Genomic DNA, 13,865 nt, shown 5'->3' with positions numbered 1-13,865 from the left:
ACAGGCAGGAGCTGAGAGCATGCCCTCTCTCCTGCTGTTGCTTCCCTGCAACTGGAAGGGAGTGGGCAACAAAATTAGAGATATGGTTCAGTGTTAGCAAGTGTAAAGTGATGCATATTGGGGCAAAAAAAAAAAAATCCCAGCTTCAAATATATGCTGATGGGGCCTGAGCTGTCGGTGACTGACCAGGAAAGGGATCTTGGGATTGTGGTGAACAGCTTGTTGAAAGTGTCGACTCAATGTGCGGCAGCTGTGAAAAAGGCCAACTCCATGCTTGGAATCATTAGGAAGGGGTTTGAAAATAAGACTGTTAATATCCTAATGCCCTTATACAAAACTATGGTGCAGCTGCATTTGGAGTTAAGAGCCAGCGTGGTGTAGTGGTTAGAGTGCTGGACTAAGACCGGGGAGACCCGAGTTAAAATCCCCATTCAGCCATGAAACTAGCTGGGTGACTCTGGGCCAGTCACTTCTCTCTCAGCCTAACCTACTTCACAGGGTTGTTGTGCAAGAGAAACTCAAGTATGTAGTACACTGCTCTGGGCTCCTTGGAGGAAGAGCGGGATATGAATGTAAACAAATAAAAATAAATACTATGTTCAAGTCTTGTCCCCATATCTTAAGAAGGACATTGTAGAACTGGAAAAGGTGCAGAAGAGGGCAACCAAGATGACCAGGGGCCTAGACCACATAAGAACAGCCCTGCTGGATCAGGCCCAAGGCCCATCTAGTCCAGCATCCTGTTTCGCACAGTGGCCCACCAGATGTTGCTGGAAGCCACAGGCAGGAGTTGAGGACATGCCCTCTCTCCTGCTGTTATTCCCCTGCAACTGGTACTCAGAGGCATCCTGCCTTTGAGGCCGGAGGTGGCCTTTAGCCCTCCAATTAGTAGCCCTTGATGGACCTCTCCTCCATGAAGTCATCCAAACCCCTCTTACAGGCATCCGGGTTGTTGGCTGTCACCACATCTCGTGGCAGAGAATTCCACAAGTTGATTAGGCGTTGTGTGAAAAAGTACTTCCGTTTGTTGGTCCTAGATTTCCCGGCAATCAATTTCATGGGCTTCTAGTGTGATGTCAGAGGGAGAAAAGTTTCTCTCTATCCACTTTCTCCACACCATGCATGATTTTACAGACCTCTATCATGTCTCCCCGCAGTCGTCTTTTTCTAAATTAAAAAGCCCCAGGTGTTGTAGCCTTGCCTCATAAGGAAGGTGCTCTAGGCCCCTGATCATCTTGGTTGCCCTCTTCTGCACCTTTTCCAGTTTCTACAATGCCCTTCTTAAGATATGGTGACCAGAACTGTACACAGGTCTGCAAATGTGGCCACACCATAGTTTTATATAAGGGCATAATAATATTAGTATTTTTATTTCCAAACCCCTTCCTAATGATTCCAAGCACGTAGTTGGCCTTTTTCACAGCTGCTGCACATTGAGTCGACACTTTCAATATGCTGTCCACCATGACCCCAAGTTCCCAATCCTGGTCAGTCACTGAGAACTCAGACCCCATCAGCACATACGTGAAGTTGAGGGTTTTTGCCCCAATATGCATCACTTTACATTTGCCAACACTGAACAACATTTGCCTTTTTGTTGCCCACTCCCCCAGTTTGGAGAGATCCTTTTTGAGCTCCTTGCAGTCTCTTTAGGATTTCACTACCCTAAATATTTGATGTCAACTGCAAATTTGGCCACTTCGATTCTTACCCCAACATCTAAATCATTTATGAACAAGTTAAAGAGCACCAGTCCCAGTACCACTCCCTGGGGGAACCCCACTACTTACTTCCCTCCATTGTGAAAACACTCCGTTTATACCTACCCTGTTTCCTGTCCATCAACCAGTTACCAATCCACACATGTACTTGGAACATAGGAACATAGGAAACTGCCATATACTGAGTCAGACCACTGGTCTATCTAGCTCAGTATTGTCTTCACAGACTGGCAGCGGCTTCTCCAAGGTGGCAGGCAGGAATCTCTCTCAGCCCTATCTTGGAGATGCTGCCAGGGAGGGAACATGGAAACTTCTGCTCTTCCCAGAGTAGCTGCTTCATCCCCTGAAGGGAATATCTTGCAGTGCTCACACATCAAGTCTCCCATTCAGATGCAACCAGGGCAGACCCTGCTTAGCTATGGGGACAAGTCATGCTTGCTACCACAAGACCAGCTCTCCTCTCCTACTTGTCCCTTTATCGCATGACTGCTTTTTTTCTCAAGAGTCTTTGATGAGGAACCTTGTCAAAAGCTTTTTGTACGTCCAGGTATACTATGTCAACTGGACCACCTTTATCCACACACCTGTTGACACTCTCAAAGAACTCCAAAAGGTTAGTGAGGCAAGATTTCTTTTTGCAGAAGCCATGCTGGTGCTTCTTCAGCGGGGACTGTTTTTCTATATGCTTAACAACTTTATCCTTGAGAACGCTTTCCATCAATTTCCCTGCAACAGAAGTTAAGCTAACCAGCCTTTAATTTCCAGGATCTCCCCTGGATCCCGTTTTGAAAATTGGTGTTATATTGGCTACTTTCCATTCCAGAGCCTGATTGCAGAGATTGGTTATATATTTTTGAAAGGAGGTCAGCTACCCCACATTTGAGTTCCTAATGGACTCTTGGGTGGATGCCATCAGGCTCTGGTGATTTGCTGATTTATAATTTTTCCAGACAGTTTAGAATGTTGTCTCGCATCACCTCAATCTGACTCAGTTCTTTAGCCTCTGTTCCTGAGAAGTTCAGTTCCGGGATAGGTATATGCTCTGTAGCCTCTTCTGTGAAGATAGATGCAAAAACTCATTTAGCTGCTCTGCAGTCTCCATATCATCCTTAATAATCCCTCTCACTTCCTCATGATCTAACGGTCCAGCCACCTCCCTAGCAGGTTTCCTGTTTCTGATGTATTTAAAGAAGTTTTTGTTATTCCCCTTGGTGCTTTTAGCTAAATGTTCTCCCAACTCTCTTTTTGCCTCCCTTATTGTCTCCTTGCATTTCTTCTGCCATCTCTTAATAGGAGCATAGGGAGCTGCTATATATTCAGTCAGACCATTGGGTCTGACCAGACTGAGTCAGACCAGACTGGCAGCAGCTCCTTCAAGGTTGGAGGCAGGAATCTCTCTCAGCCCCTCTATCTTGGAGATGCTGCCAGGGAGGGAACTGGGAACCTTCTGCTCTTCCCAAAGTGGCTCCATCCCCTGCGAGGAATATCTTCATTTGGGCAGGCCTTCCAATTTCTTCTTCCCTTTGATAGCTTCCTTGACTTTTGCTTGTTAGTCACACTGGCATCCTCTCAGACTTGGTGGGCCCTGCTAACTGAGCAAAGAGGCACCTTTTTAGTGGCAATTCTCTTTATTGAGCAGGGGGAGCGAGGGATGTGCATGAACCTGTTTGGAGGTCCTTTTACAGGCCTCCAAACAGGTCTGAAAGACTGGCAGCTCGACCGGTTCGAAGGCGGAGGACACTTTTAAGAACTGGGGAGGGTGCACTTACTACCCACCCCCGCTGCATTCCCCCCGCCAGTGCTGCAGTGTAAAAGGGTCCAGCGGGGTGGGGGACCAGCGTACCTCCCTGCAGCCCCATTGCCTGCTCAAACGGAAATGACCAGAAGTATCCAGTGCACATGTGCTCATCAGGCACATGCATCTGCGCACAAGCAAGCACGATGTGCACACACAGACCCCCGACATGTGCCAGGTACTTCCGATAACTTCTGGTCCGAGGAGGCAACGGGGTGGCAGGGAAGTACCTTTGACACTGCAGCGCCAGCAGGGAAATGCGGTGTAGGGGGGTGCACCCTCCCCAGTCCTTAAAGGTATCCCCCCTCCACCCTCAAGCCGCCCCCCACCGGTTACATGCACATCCCTATCCCCGGCACAGCTGTTGCTGGTGTCTATCTTATGTTTCCTTTTTAGATTGTGAGCCGTTTGGGGACAGGGAGCCATTTTCCCATTTTATTTGATAATTTATTTATGTATTTATTTCTATTTAAACCACTTTGGAAACTTTTGTTGAAAAGCACTATATAAATATTTGTCGTATTTGTACCTTTTCTCCTTTTGGGTATACAGTCTAACTGGGCTTCTAGTATTGTGGCTTTGAGTAAACTCCATGCATTCTGGAGCGAAGCGACTCTCCTGATTTTCCCTTTCAGCTTTCTTTTCACCACACTCCTCATTTTGGAGAAGTTTCCTCTTCTGAAATTCAAAGTGTCTGTGTGGTGATTCTCTTCCCGCATGTCTGCTGAATTGGATCACACTGTGGTCACTGGTCCCTAAAGACTCCACCACACTGACATCACACATCCAGGTCCTGGTATAGGGTTGCCAACATTTCATTGCCAGAATGAGGGGCACAAGTTTGTGGGGGCTGGAGTGGGGCTGGGAGGTGTATGCAGTGCTAATCAAGAGCCTGAGTCTCATTGACATGTATGGAATTGAATTATATGCTGTTGAATAAATGAGGGACAAATGCTGTCTCTCTAGAGACCAACATTTCATCCCTGAAATGAGGGACATCTTGCATAATGAGGGACAGTTGACAACCACCATATCCTGGTACCACTCCAGATTAAGTCCAAGGTCGCCGTCTCTCTGGATGGTTCCAAGACCAACTCTTCTAGGGCACAGTCATTCAGCGTATCTAGAAATCTGACCTCTTTGTAATTACCTGACTGTGAATTTACCCAGTCTATGTGTGGGTAATTGAGTAAGTAAAGTGTGCCGTTGAGGTGATTCCAACTCCTGGCGCCCACAGAACCCTGTAGTTTTCTTTGGTAGAATACAGGAGGGGTTTGCCATTGCCTTCTCCCGCGCAGTATGAGATGATGCCTTCAGCATCTTCCTATATCGCTGCTGCCCCATATAGTACCAGCAGGGGTTGGAACCGGCAACCTTCTGCTTGTTAGTCAAGCATTTCCCCGCTGCCACTTGAAGTGGTCTGTGGGTAACTGAAGTCACCCATGATTACAGCCCTGCCTCTCCTTGGTGCCTCCCTGATTTCCTCCTGCAATTCCCAGTCACTGTCAGCGTTTTGATCTGGAGGGTGACAGCACGTCCCCAGTAGCACATTCCCTTTCAGGCCTTGTATTCAGAGGCACACTTTGCCATGGACCTTGGGGATCTGGTCCATGGGCTCCAGGGAGCCTCCAAATGTTCTGGGGGGTCTCCCCAGAGCCCCACCACTGCCCTGTGCCTACCCTGCCACTGCCTGCAGGAGGGGGGTCGGGGGCAAGTTAAACCTTAAAAAAAAAAAACTTTTTTCAGCCTCTGCTGAGTGGCAGGGATGGTAGCAGAGACAGGGGGCGGCTGGCAGGGTGTGGACCGAGGAGGGGGAGACAGAGGCAGTGGCAAGAACCCCTTCCCTGAGCCCTTTAGAGAGTCCCTGAATGTAAAAAATAAAAATAAATGGGCCGAAAATAGCCCAACCTGTTATTTGGGCGGCAGGCGGGCTCAGGGAAGGAGCTCTTGCCGCCGCCACCGCCGCCGCCTCTGTCCGCACCCTGCCGGCCACCTCCTGTTGCCACATCCCTGCTGCACAGCGGCGGCTGAAAAAGGCAGGGTGCTGGACTAGATGGACTTCCTTGGGCCTGATCCAGTGGGGTTGTTCTTACGTCCTCATTTGGCCTCCCTGATTCAGTGGCACGCTGCTGGCTCCTGGTGAGCTTGTGATGTCTGCATCGGAGTGAGGGAAAGGGCATGCCAACTATGTTTGGGTCCCCCACTCCATGCCCAGATAGCTGTTTGCAGGGCTGGGATAAGGAAAAGGAAGGGGTCCCAGGAGTCCACCTTCACTTCTGGTCCCAGGGCCCATGTCAACCTTGCTATGCCCCTGCCCTAAATGCGTATGACGAAGTACCTGATCGGTACTCCAACCTTTCCTCTTCTAAGCTGCATCACAGGGTGCTCAGCCCCAAGCGGCACTTCAGAGCCCAGCATTGCTAGTGAACTGAAATCATTAGCCTTGAGCATGCCTTGCATGGGAACGGCGATACTTGCATTGGATCAGCCTGGACATTCTTGAAAGCCAGAATCCTTGGGTCGCTCTCTGCATGGGCTTGCCACGGGACCACCCCTGTGCATGACCGCCTGAGAGAGCCTCAGCTGGAACTCTAGAGAGGACTTCAGTCTGGGCCAGTCGCCAATGTGGCCTTGGGGAATGTTAGCCTCTTGCCCCTTGCCCCTGCCCGGGAACCCTGGCGGTCCCCTTTGCTAGTTATGGGCATACTTGGTGTGACAGCCACGCCAGCGTCCCACTGCCTTCCCTTGCCCATGCTTTGGCAACACCTTTACGGTGGACCCCAACTCTTCTCTTGGCTGGAAGCCCTCCCTTCTGGCTTAGTGCAGGGCACATTCAAGACTGGAGCCCAGCCCACACTGCTCAGAAGGGCTGCCTTCCCAGCACTTGCCTTCTGGCTCTCTTTGCCCCACTGCAGCCTTGCTTCTTCCTCATTCTTCTTAGGCCGTCATCCTGTGTCTGGTTTTTCCCCCTTTTTACAAAGTACACACACGCACACGTGCACAACACAACAGCTGATCTACTCCAGCTGGGATGCCTTCCGAGTATCCTTGGGCCTCACCTGCAACCCCAGTGTTGGGCGATGGCCTGAGAGGGCTGTGAGGAGTGGGCTTCTCTCTTTGGGGCTTGTGGTGCTGCTGGGGCTGACCAGCAGGGCTCAAGCCAGAGGTATTGCTCTGCTTCCTCCCAGGCTGGACTGACGGACCTTCCTTCCTTCCTTCCTTCCTTCCAAGTCTAAGGAGTTTAACTATTCTATGCTGCTTATCTGGAGCAGCCCCACTGGCTCCTAGGAACATAGGGAGCTGCCATAGGCTGAGTCAGAGCATTGGTCTATCTAGTTCAGTATTGTCTGCACAGACTGGCAGCGGCTCCTCCAAGGCTGGAGGCAGGAATCTCTCCTCTCAGCCCTGTCTTGGAGATCTGGAACCTTCTGCTCTTCCCAGAGCAGCTCCATCTCCTAAAGCAGGGCTGCTCAACTTAGGCCCCTCAGCTGTCTTTGAACTACAATTCTCATAATCCCCAGCCACAGTGGCCAATAGCCAGGGGTTATGGGAATTGTAGGCCAATATCTGCAGGAGGGCTGAAGTTGCAGCCCTACCTTAAAGGGACTATCTTCCAGTGCTAACACATGTAAGTCTCCCATCCAACCAGGGTGGACCCTGCTTAGCTAAGGGGACAAGTCATGCTTGCTCCCACAAGACCAGCTCTCCTTCTGGTCTGAATCAGTGTGTGTGGTGAGGAGACCCTCCCTGCAACTTGTGGCTGGCCTTCCTGTAGCAGGTGCTTTAAATTATTCCGCAGGTCAAGCACACGGTGGACCTTCGAGTGCACTGCGCAACGATCAGCTAAATGCTTCTTTTCGCACCATGATGAAACGTCACCCCAAAAGGCGCCACAGGCTGCACAGGGCAGCAGGAGGAAGGAGAGAGCGGCCTCCATCCACACAACACATCTGCGGAGCCCTGCAGTGCTCCATCCCCGAACAGGTCAAATCACTTCCTGACTTAATTCCTCAGAAACCCCCAGCACAGACTTCTTGCAGCGCAAAGGAGTCTAGGGATGGATGGATGGAACACTCCAGCTGAGGCCCTAAGCTGCGCCTCCAGCATCTCTCCACTGCGGGGTGGGGGGGGGCGGGTGGGGGGGCGAGCCAAGCTCAACTCCTCCTCCAGGTCTCCTAGCTGAGTTTCTGCATGAATCCCTCCCAGGAAGGGGTTGTTTATTTATGTATTTATTTGAAGCTTTAATATACCACCCAATCCACAGACTCAGGGCAGTGTACAAACAAGAACAGCATCCGAGATTTTTATTTTTTTTTAACAATTTAAAGAGCAAACGCCTGGCAGCAAGCAGGGGCATAGCAAGGTTGGAGTGGGCCCAGAGACAAGATTTTAAAATGGGCCCCCCTCTCACTGAAGCTCAGCTCATGAAGTAAATAAATTTTATTTTTTACACACACACACACACACACACACACACTATGTGCCACAATAGAACATCATCCTAAATTATTTTTTCAAAGGTTTTGTAAACTGTGGACGATGCCAGTCACTGAATGGTACTAGAGAAAGAGATGCTGTTCTGGTCGCTCCAGGTCTTCACACTCAACTGAAGGAAGCCCGGGCGGGTGCGCGGCTGGGGGAGTCCATCATGTGACTAGCCTTCGAGGGCCCCCCAAGGCAGAGGGCCCCCTGACAACTGCCTCCCCTGGCCCGATTATAGTTACACCCCTGCCTGGCAGAAAAGAAATGGCTTCAGTAAGGTTCTGAAGGCTGAAAGGGAGGAGGCAGACCGAATTGCGGGGGGGAGAGAGAATTCCAGAGTGAAGGGGCAGCCACAGAGGAAGCCCTTCCCCGGGCCCTAGTGCTATGGAGCTCTCTGAGACCAGGGACGGAAAGAGGGGCCAGCTGAGAAGAGAGCACAGGACAGTAAGCAGGTGCTAAGCCCCGAAGGGTGTCCGAGAAGGGGGTAGAGGACAGGCCGACATTCTGCCTCCTCCAGCTGCCACCTCCCTCCTTTTGCCCAGGAGATGCAGGTGCCCCCCCGCCCAGGGCACTGGCGAGGACTTCCCCGGCCATGCCCACCTGGAACACTGGCCTCTCCTGGCTAGGCTGCCTGGGACAACTGCTCCTCTTTCACATTTGGGGTCAGCAGAGGCAACCCCAAGAGCAGGGCTGGTTGCTGGATGGATCAGTGGGTGGGAGGGGCAGTGATTCCCCGGGGGATTCCAGCATGGGGTTGGTCCTAAGCAAGAGGCAGTGTGCTTTTGCATGAGAAAGGCCGGCCACTTGGAAGGAACTTGTTTGCTCTTGGGCTGGCCAAGTAAAGGACATAAGACTTGAGAGGGGCCGTGGCTGAGAACTGGGTTCTCAATAAGGGGGGGGGGGTAGGGCTCCCCATTCTCCCCGGGAGTTCCCCCCTTTCAATCCAAATAGTAAATCGGCTGAAGTGCGGCTGGATGAAGACTCAAGCACTGCTGGGAATGAATCCTCTGCTCACTGTGCAGCCACAATGAGTCACAAACCAGGAAGAAGGCCATGGGGACCCCCCACACACACACACACAGAGCACTGCACCTCCCTGCACTGGACCACCGGTCGTGTCCAGCTGTGGCCATCCTAAAAGGACTCATGCTGCCCTGCTGATGATTTCCAGGTTTTTTAAAAGGTCAGATGTAACCATTCAACGTGGATCTGGAACCAAAAGCAGCCCATGAGCTGCTTCATGGGGGAAAGGACTCCAGTGGGAAATCAAAAGATCAACATCCTCACAAAAATCCTCACCCACAGGGCCAGTTCAGTGCAGCCATCCACAAGAAGCAACAAGGCTGTGCTGCACAGTCCCAAAAAACCTGCCAGCTCAGACTGTGGCCTCCCTCCCGGGGGCAACAGGAACGCCAGACGTGGTGGAGAATCCACAGGAGAAAAGCCTCCTTTAACACAGCAGGACACCCACTGCTCAGCATCTCAGCCCAACTTCAACCAAAACTTCTTTCATTCTTAAATATGGTGGCGAGATGCATAATATGGGTCTTGGGCGGGTGGCAGGCTCTTGGCACTGCCGCCAACACTGGAAATATCTGAAAGCCAGCGCGGTGAACCCTGGGAGAAGCAAGAAAAGGCCTGGAGAAATCCCCCGCTCCCCCCTCACAAACACTGGATAGCACACCAAGGGCCTCCTTCCCCTGCATGGAAGGTGGATGGCCACTGCCTAGGCGTGCAGCTTGCCTCCCAGGAGGAGAGGAAAGGGGCTGGAATAGCCATGGGTGGTGGTCCTTGCAGCTTCACAGGAGCTGGGCCTGCTGCTGGGTGGCAGTCCTGGGGGTGGCTAGGCCAGGTCCTCAGAGCACACACACACACACCCCAGAAGAGGGGCCAGTTCTGCCCCCTCTGCTCTTGGGCCGGGAGCTATGCAGGGCTTTGATCTAGAAGCGGAGTTCTGAGGCCCAGAAGGGATTCGAGAGAACCCGCCCAAGCGAGGGGCTCAACCCAGCTTGGAGATGGGCCACACAAGCCCCAGACTTCCAGACACTGTGGGGCAGCCCTTCCTTCATAAAACAGCCCCTACCAAGAGTCGGCTAGTTTCCGGGTGGTGGAGGCTTGGGGAGGGAGGCCCTTGGGGAGGGAGGCCTTCTGGAAGGGCCATTTCTCCTGCTCCTCCTCCTCCTCCAGCACACTGGCCTCACTAGCCCACCGTCCGAAAGAGGCCACCAAGTCATTTCCTGAGCAGAGGAGCTTCTGGGTTTGTCTAGCTACACAGCAACAAGTCCAGCAGAATGTGGAAGAAACACCTGCAAGGGGCTGGGCAGGTTTCCCTCTAGCAGCACCGCAAAGGAGCTGGGGCCAGAGGAGCAGCCCCCACCACACGGCCAGGCTTCTCCCTCCCAGCTTCCTTCTGCAGCCCCCGCCCGCCCACGGGCAGGGGGGCCTCCCATGCCTCTGCTGGGCTCCTCCCAACAGCCCCTTTGCCACCCACCAACTCTGTGGGAGCTGCAGGCCCCGCCCCCGCCCCAGATGCCCATCAGCGGGGCGCCTTCCCTGCCCCCCAGGAAGACCTGCCCGGAGGCGCCCGCCCCGCTTACCCTCCTGCTGCTGCTGCTGCTGCTGCTGCTGCTCCCCGGCTCTCGGGTGCCTCCCTGGTCTCAGGCCAGCGGCGGTAGTGCCTGCCTGCCCGCCTGCCTGCCCGCCGCTTGCTCGCCTTCCGCGCAGGCTGCGCCAGCCACTCCTCCTCCTCCTCCTCGGGTGGTGCCTGCCTGGGCTCAGGGCTGAAGCAGGAGCTCTGGGCGGGAGCGGGGCGCGTGCGGGAGTCGCCTCCCCAGGAGCCGGAGGCGGCCCTCCCCGGCAGCCCCCCCGGCCCCGCAGACAAAGGGCTCGGCTGCCGAGCTGGGGCTGCCGAGAAGCGCCCGCCCGCTCCTTCCTTCCTTCTTCCTTCCTTGCCTGCCTGCCTGCCTCCTTCCCTTCCCAAATGCTTCTGCCCGAGTTTCCATGGGAACAGGATAATGCCTTTCCCGTTGCTGGGGAGATGCAGCCCGAGCCTGAGCCGGCCGGGCAGGGCTGCCAAGAAGCGCTCTGGGGTCGGGGCCTGTTCTGCCAAAGACTGCCAGGGGCTGCGCGCCATCCGGCGGGGGCGGGGTCACTCTGGCTTACCGGGGGCGCCCCCGGGAGACGCCTGCTGCCCCCGGCGGCGGGGTGTCTCGTGCCTGTGTGTGTGTGGAGGGCACCTGAGCGGGGCGAGCGGGGAGGGGGAGGCCTGGAGCTGCTCTGAGCCCACCTGCTCAGTTACAGCTACACCCCTGCGGGGAGGGGCGAGGGGGGGGCCGAGAAGCAACAGCCCGAATCTCCAGTCCGGGCTGCTCCTCCTCCCGGTGGCCCCAAAGCCCTGCTGGGGGGGGGAGTGTCTGTGAAAGAAGCAGCCAGGTGGGAAAGATCCACCGACCTGGGGGCTTCCTGCACCCCCGCCCCACAGCCTGCCACGCCGCCGGGCGGTGTGGGCCTGCCCTGAGCCCGCCGAGACAGAGGTGGGGGGGGCATCTTCGGCTCTCCTCCCCCCGCCTCCCCTTCTGTGGGTCTCCTTCCGTTACCCGGAGGGGCGGCCCGGATTCCCAGGGCACTCTCGACGCTCCCACCACGCCCTTGGGCTGTGTGAGGCAGCGGCAGCAGCCAGCCCAGACCTTTCCCGCTTTGGGAGGGCGCTGGAAAGCCCGGCAGCCCGCTAAAGAGGCGCAGGAAGGACAGGAGGTTATACTGCTGGGAGGGGGGTTAAGCGGGGGGGGCAGGCCCCTCAGCAGGCGCCGCACATGCAGCAGCAGCAGCAGCAGCGAAGACACAGGAGACGCGGCAAACTGGGGGCGGCCCTCCCGTGCGCTGAGGGCAGCCCCCCCTTGCTTGAGTCCGCCCCCACCCCGGCCCAGCGGCCCAGCTCCCCGCTGCTGCCCCCCCCCAGGGGCACTAAGGGGGGGCGGGGCCTTCTTTAACGGCATGCTTTCTTTCATTTGGGCGAGGAGCAGGAGGAAGCTTGGCCGAACCGTGGGGGCCACGGGGAGGGGGGGGAGGGGGTAGCCGGGAGGGGCGGCGCACGAGAGGGGGCAGACGCTGCGGGACAGGCAGGGGGGCCGCCTTGGGGCTGGCATGCGCCGCTTTCGCATCGTGAAGGGCCGTTGCAAAAGCCAGCAAGAGGAAGGAGGGATCCAGCCGAGCCCCCGTGACGAGGGCAGAGTGCCCCCCCCCCCATTGCTGCTCCGAATGCAGACGGCGCACAGCAAGTCCACAGGTCGGCTGCCCGGAGAATGCTTCAGAGCAGGAGTGCAGTTGCTGGGTGTTGCTTTTCGGCTCCACAAGCGCAAGGCCGCGCTCAGTCTGCCCGCCAGACACGCGCCGCGGGCCCGCAGCTGCCAGGTGATCATCAGCCCCGAGAGCAGAAGCCCTCTTGTGACTGCTGCTTCACGGAGCCTTCGACCTGCAGAGGAAAAGCTTGTGGCGCCCAGAGACCGAGCAGGAGCCACGCGGCAGCAGTCCCTGCTCGAGGGGCGGGTGGCGGGTTCCGGCTTCCCTGGCACAGGAGAAGCTGCGGTCGGTGCCTGAAGAGCAGCACAGCAATTCTTGCACCAAAAGCCGGGACGGAGATGGCCCTCCCTGCTGCACCCAGAGGTCAGATTTCTAGATACGATGAATGACTGTGCCCTAGAACAGTAGGTCCTGTAACCCACCATAGAGAAGGCGACCTTGGACTTAATCTTGAATGGCACCCAGTACCCGGTGCGGGATGTCAGTGTCATCGCCCCTTATAGTGACCATAGTGCGATCAAATTCAGCATACATGCGGGGAGAGAATCACCAAGGATGTCAAACACAGACATTTTGAATTTCAAAAGAGGAAACTTCTCCAAAATGAGGAGTATGGTGAAAAGAAAGCTGAAAAGGAAAATCAGGAGAGTCACTTCACTCCAGAGTGCATGGACTTTGCTCAAAACCACAATACTAGAAGCCCAGTTAGACTGTATACTCCAAAGGAGGAAAGGTACCACTAAGTTCAGGAGGATGCCAGCATGGCTAACAGGTAAACTCAAGGAAGCCATAAAGGAGAAAGAGACTTCCTTCCGAAATTGGAAGGCCTGTCCAAATGAGGAGAACAGAAAGGAACACAAACTCTGGCAAAAGAAATGCAAGGTGACAATAAGCAAGGCAAAAAGAGAGTTTGAGGAACATTTCGCTAAAAGCTAAATTATTCTGTTGTAAACCACCCTGGGCCATTTTGGAAGGGCAGAATATAAATCAAATAAATAATAAAAGCATCAAGAGGAATAACAAAAACTTCTACAAATATATCAGAAGCAGGAAAACTCCCAGGGAGGCAGTTGGACCGTTAGACAATGCGGGAGTGAAAGGGATTGTTAAGGAGGATATGGAGGTTGCAGAGAAGCTAAATGAGTTCTTTGCATCTGTCTTCATGGCAGAGGATGCTGAGCATATACCTGTTCCTGAACCAGGCTTTTCACACATGGAGGCTAAAGAACTGAGTCAGATAGAAGTGACAAGATATGATGTTTTAAACTGTCTCAAAAAATTGAAGACTAGCAGGGCCAGACAGCATCCATCCAAGAGTCCTTGAAGAACTCAAATGTGAAATTGCCGACCTCCTTGCTAAAATATATAACATACTAGCTGAACCCGCACAGAGCATCTGTGCGGTAGTTCACTTCCTTTTTGTGGTTAGTTGGGAGAATTTGTTTGGCTGGTCCTCCCACCGCTCTCTCGCCCGCCCTGTCTCTCCCCCCGCCGCACCTCGCTCGCTCTGTCTCTCCCCCCGTGCGCCTCTCTCGGTCGCTCTGTCTCCCCCTCCCCGCACGCCTCTC

General features: G+C 54.4%; 1 protein-coding gene across 2 annotated transcripts in view; it reads right to left on the bottom strand.

Annotated features, from left to right (window-relative positions):
* The window catches only part of SMARCD3 (SWI/SNF related, matrix associated, actin dependent regulator of chromatin, subfamily d, member 3), a 74,715-nt gene that overhangs the window by 49,238 nt on the left and 11,612 nt on the right, over positions 1-13,865 (bottom strand). The window contains exon 1 of one of the 2 annotated variants that reach the window (XM_053260581.1): positions 10,596-10,952. The exons of the other annotated variant lie outside the window; for it this stretch is intronic. The gene's annotated coding sequence lies outside the window, so the exon portion shown is untranslated. Of the gene's footprint in view, positions 1-10,595; positions 10,953-13,865 lie in introns of those variants that run through there. 2 annotated transcript variants of the gene reach the window in all.

Source organism: Hemicordylus capensis, chromosome 6 (assembly GCF_027244095.1).
Source record: "Hemicordylus capensis ecotype Gifberg chromosome 6, rHemCap1.1.pri, whole genome shotgun sequence".
Classification (NCBI taxonomy): Eukaryota; Metazoa; Chordata; class Lepidosauria; order Squamata; family Cordylidae; genus Hemicordylus; species Hemicordylus capensis.
This window is presented reverse-complemented; position numbering and strand designations above follow the sequence as displayed.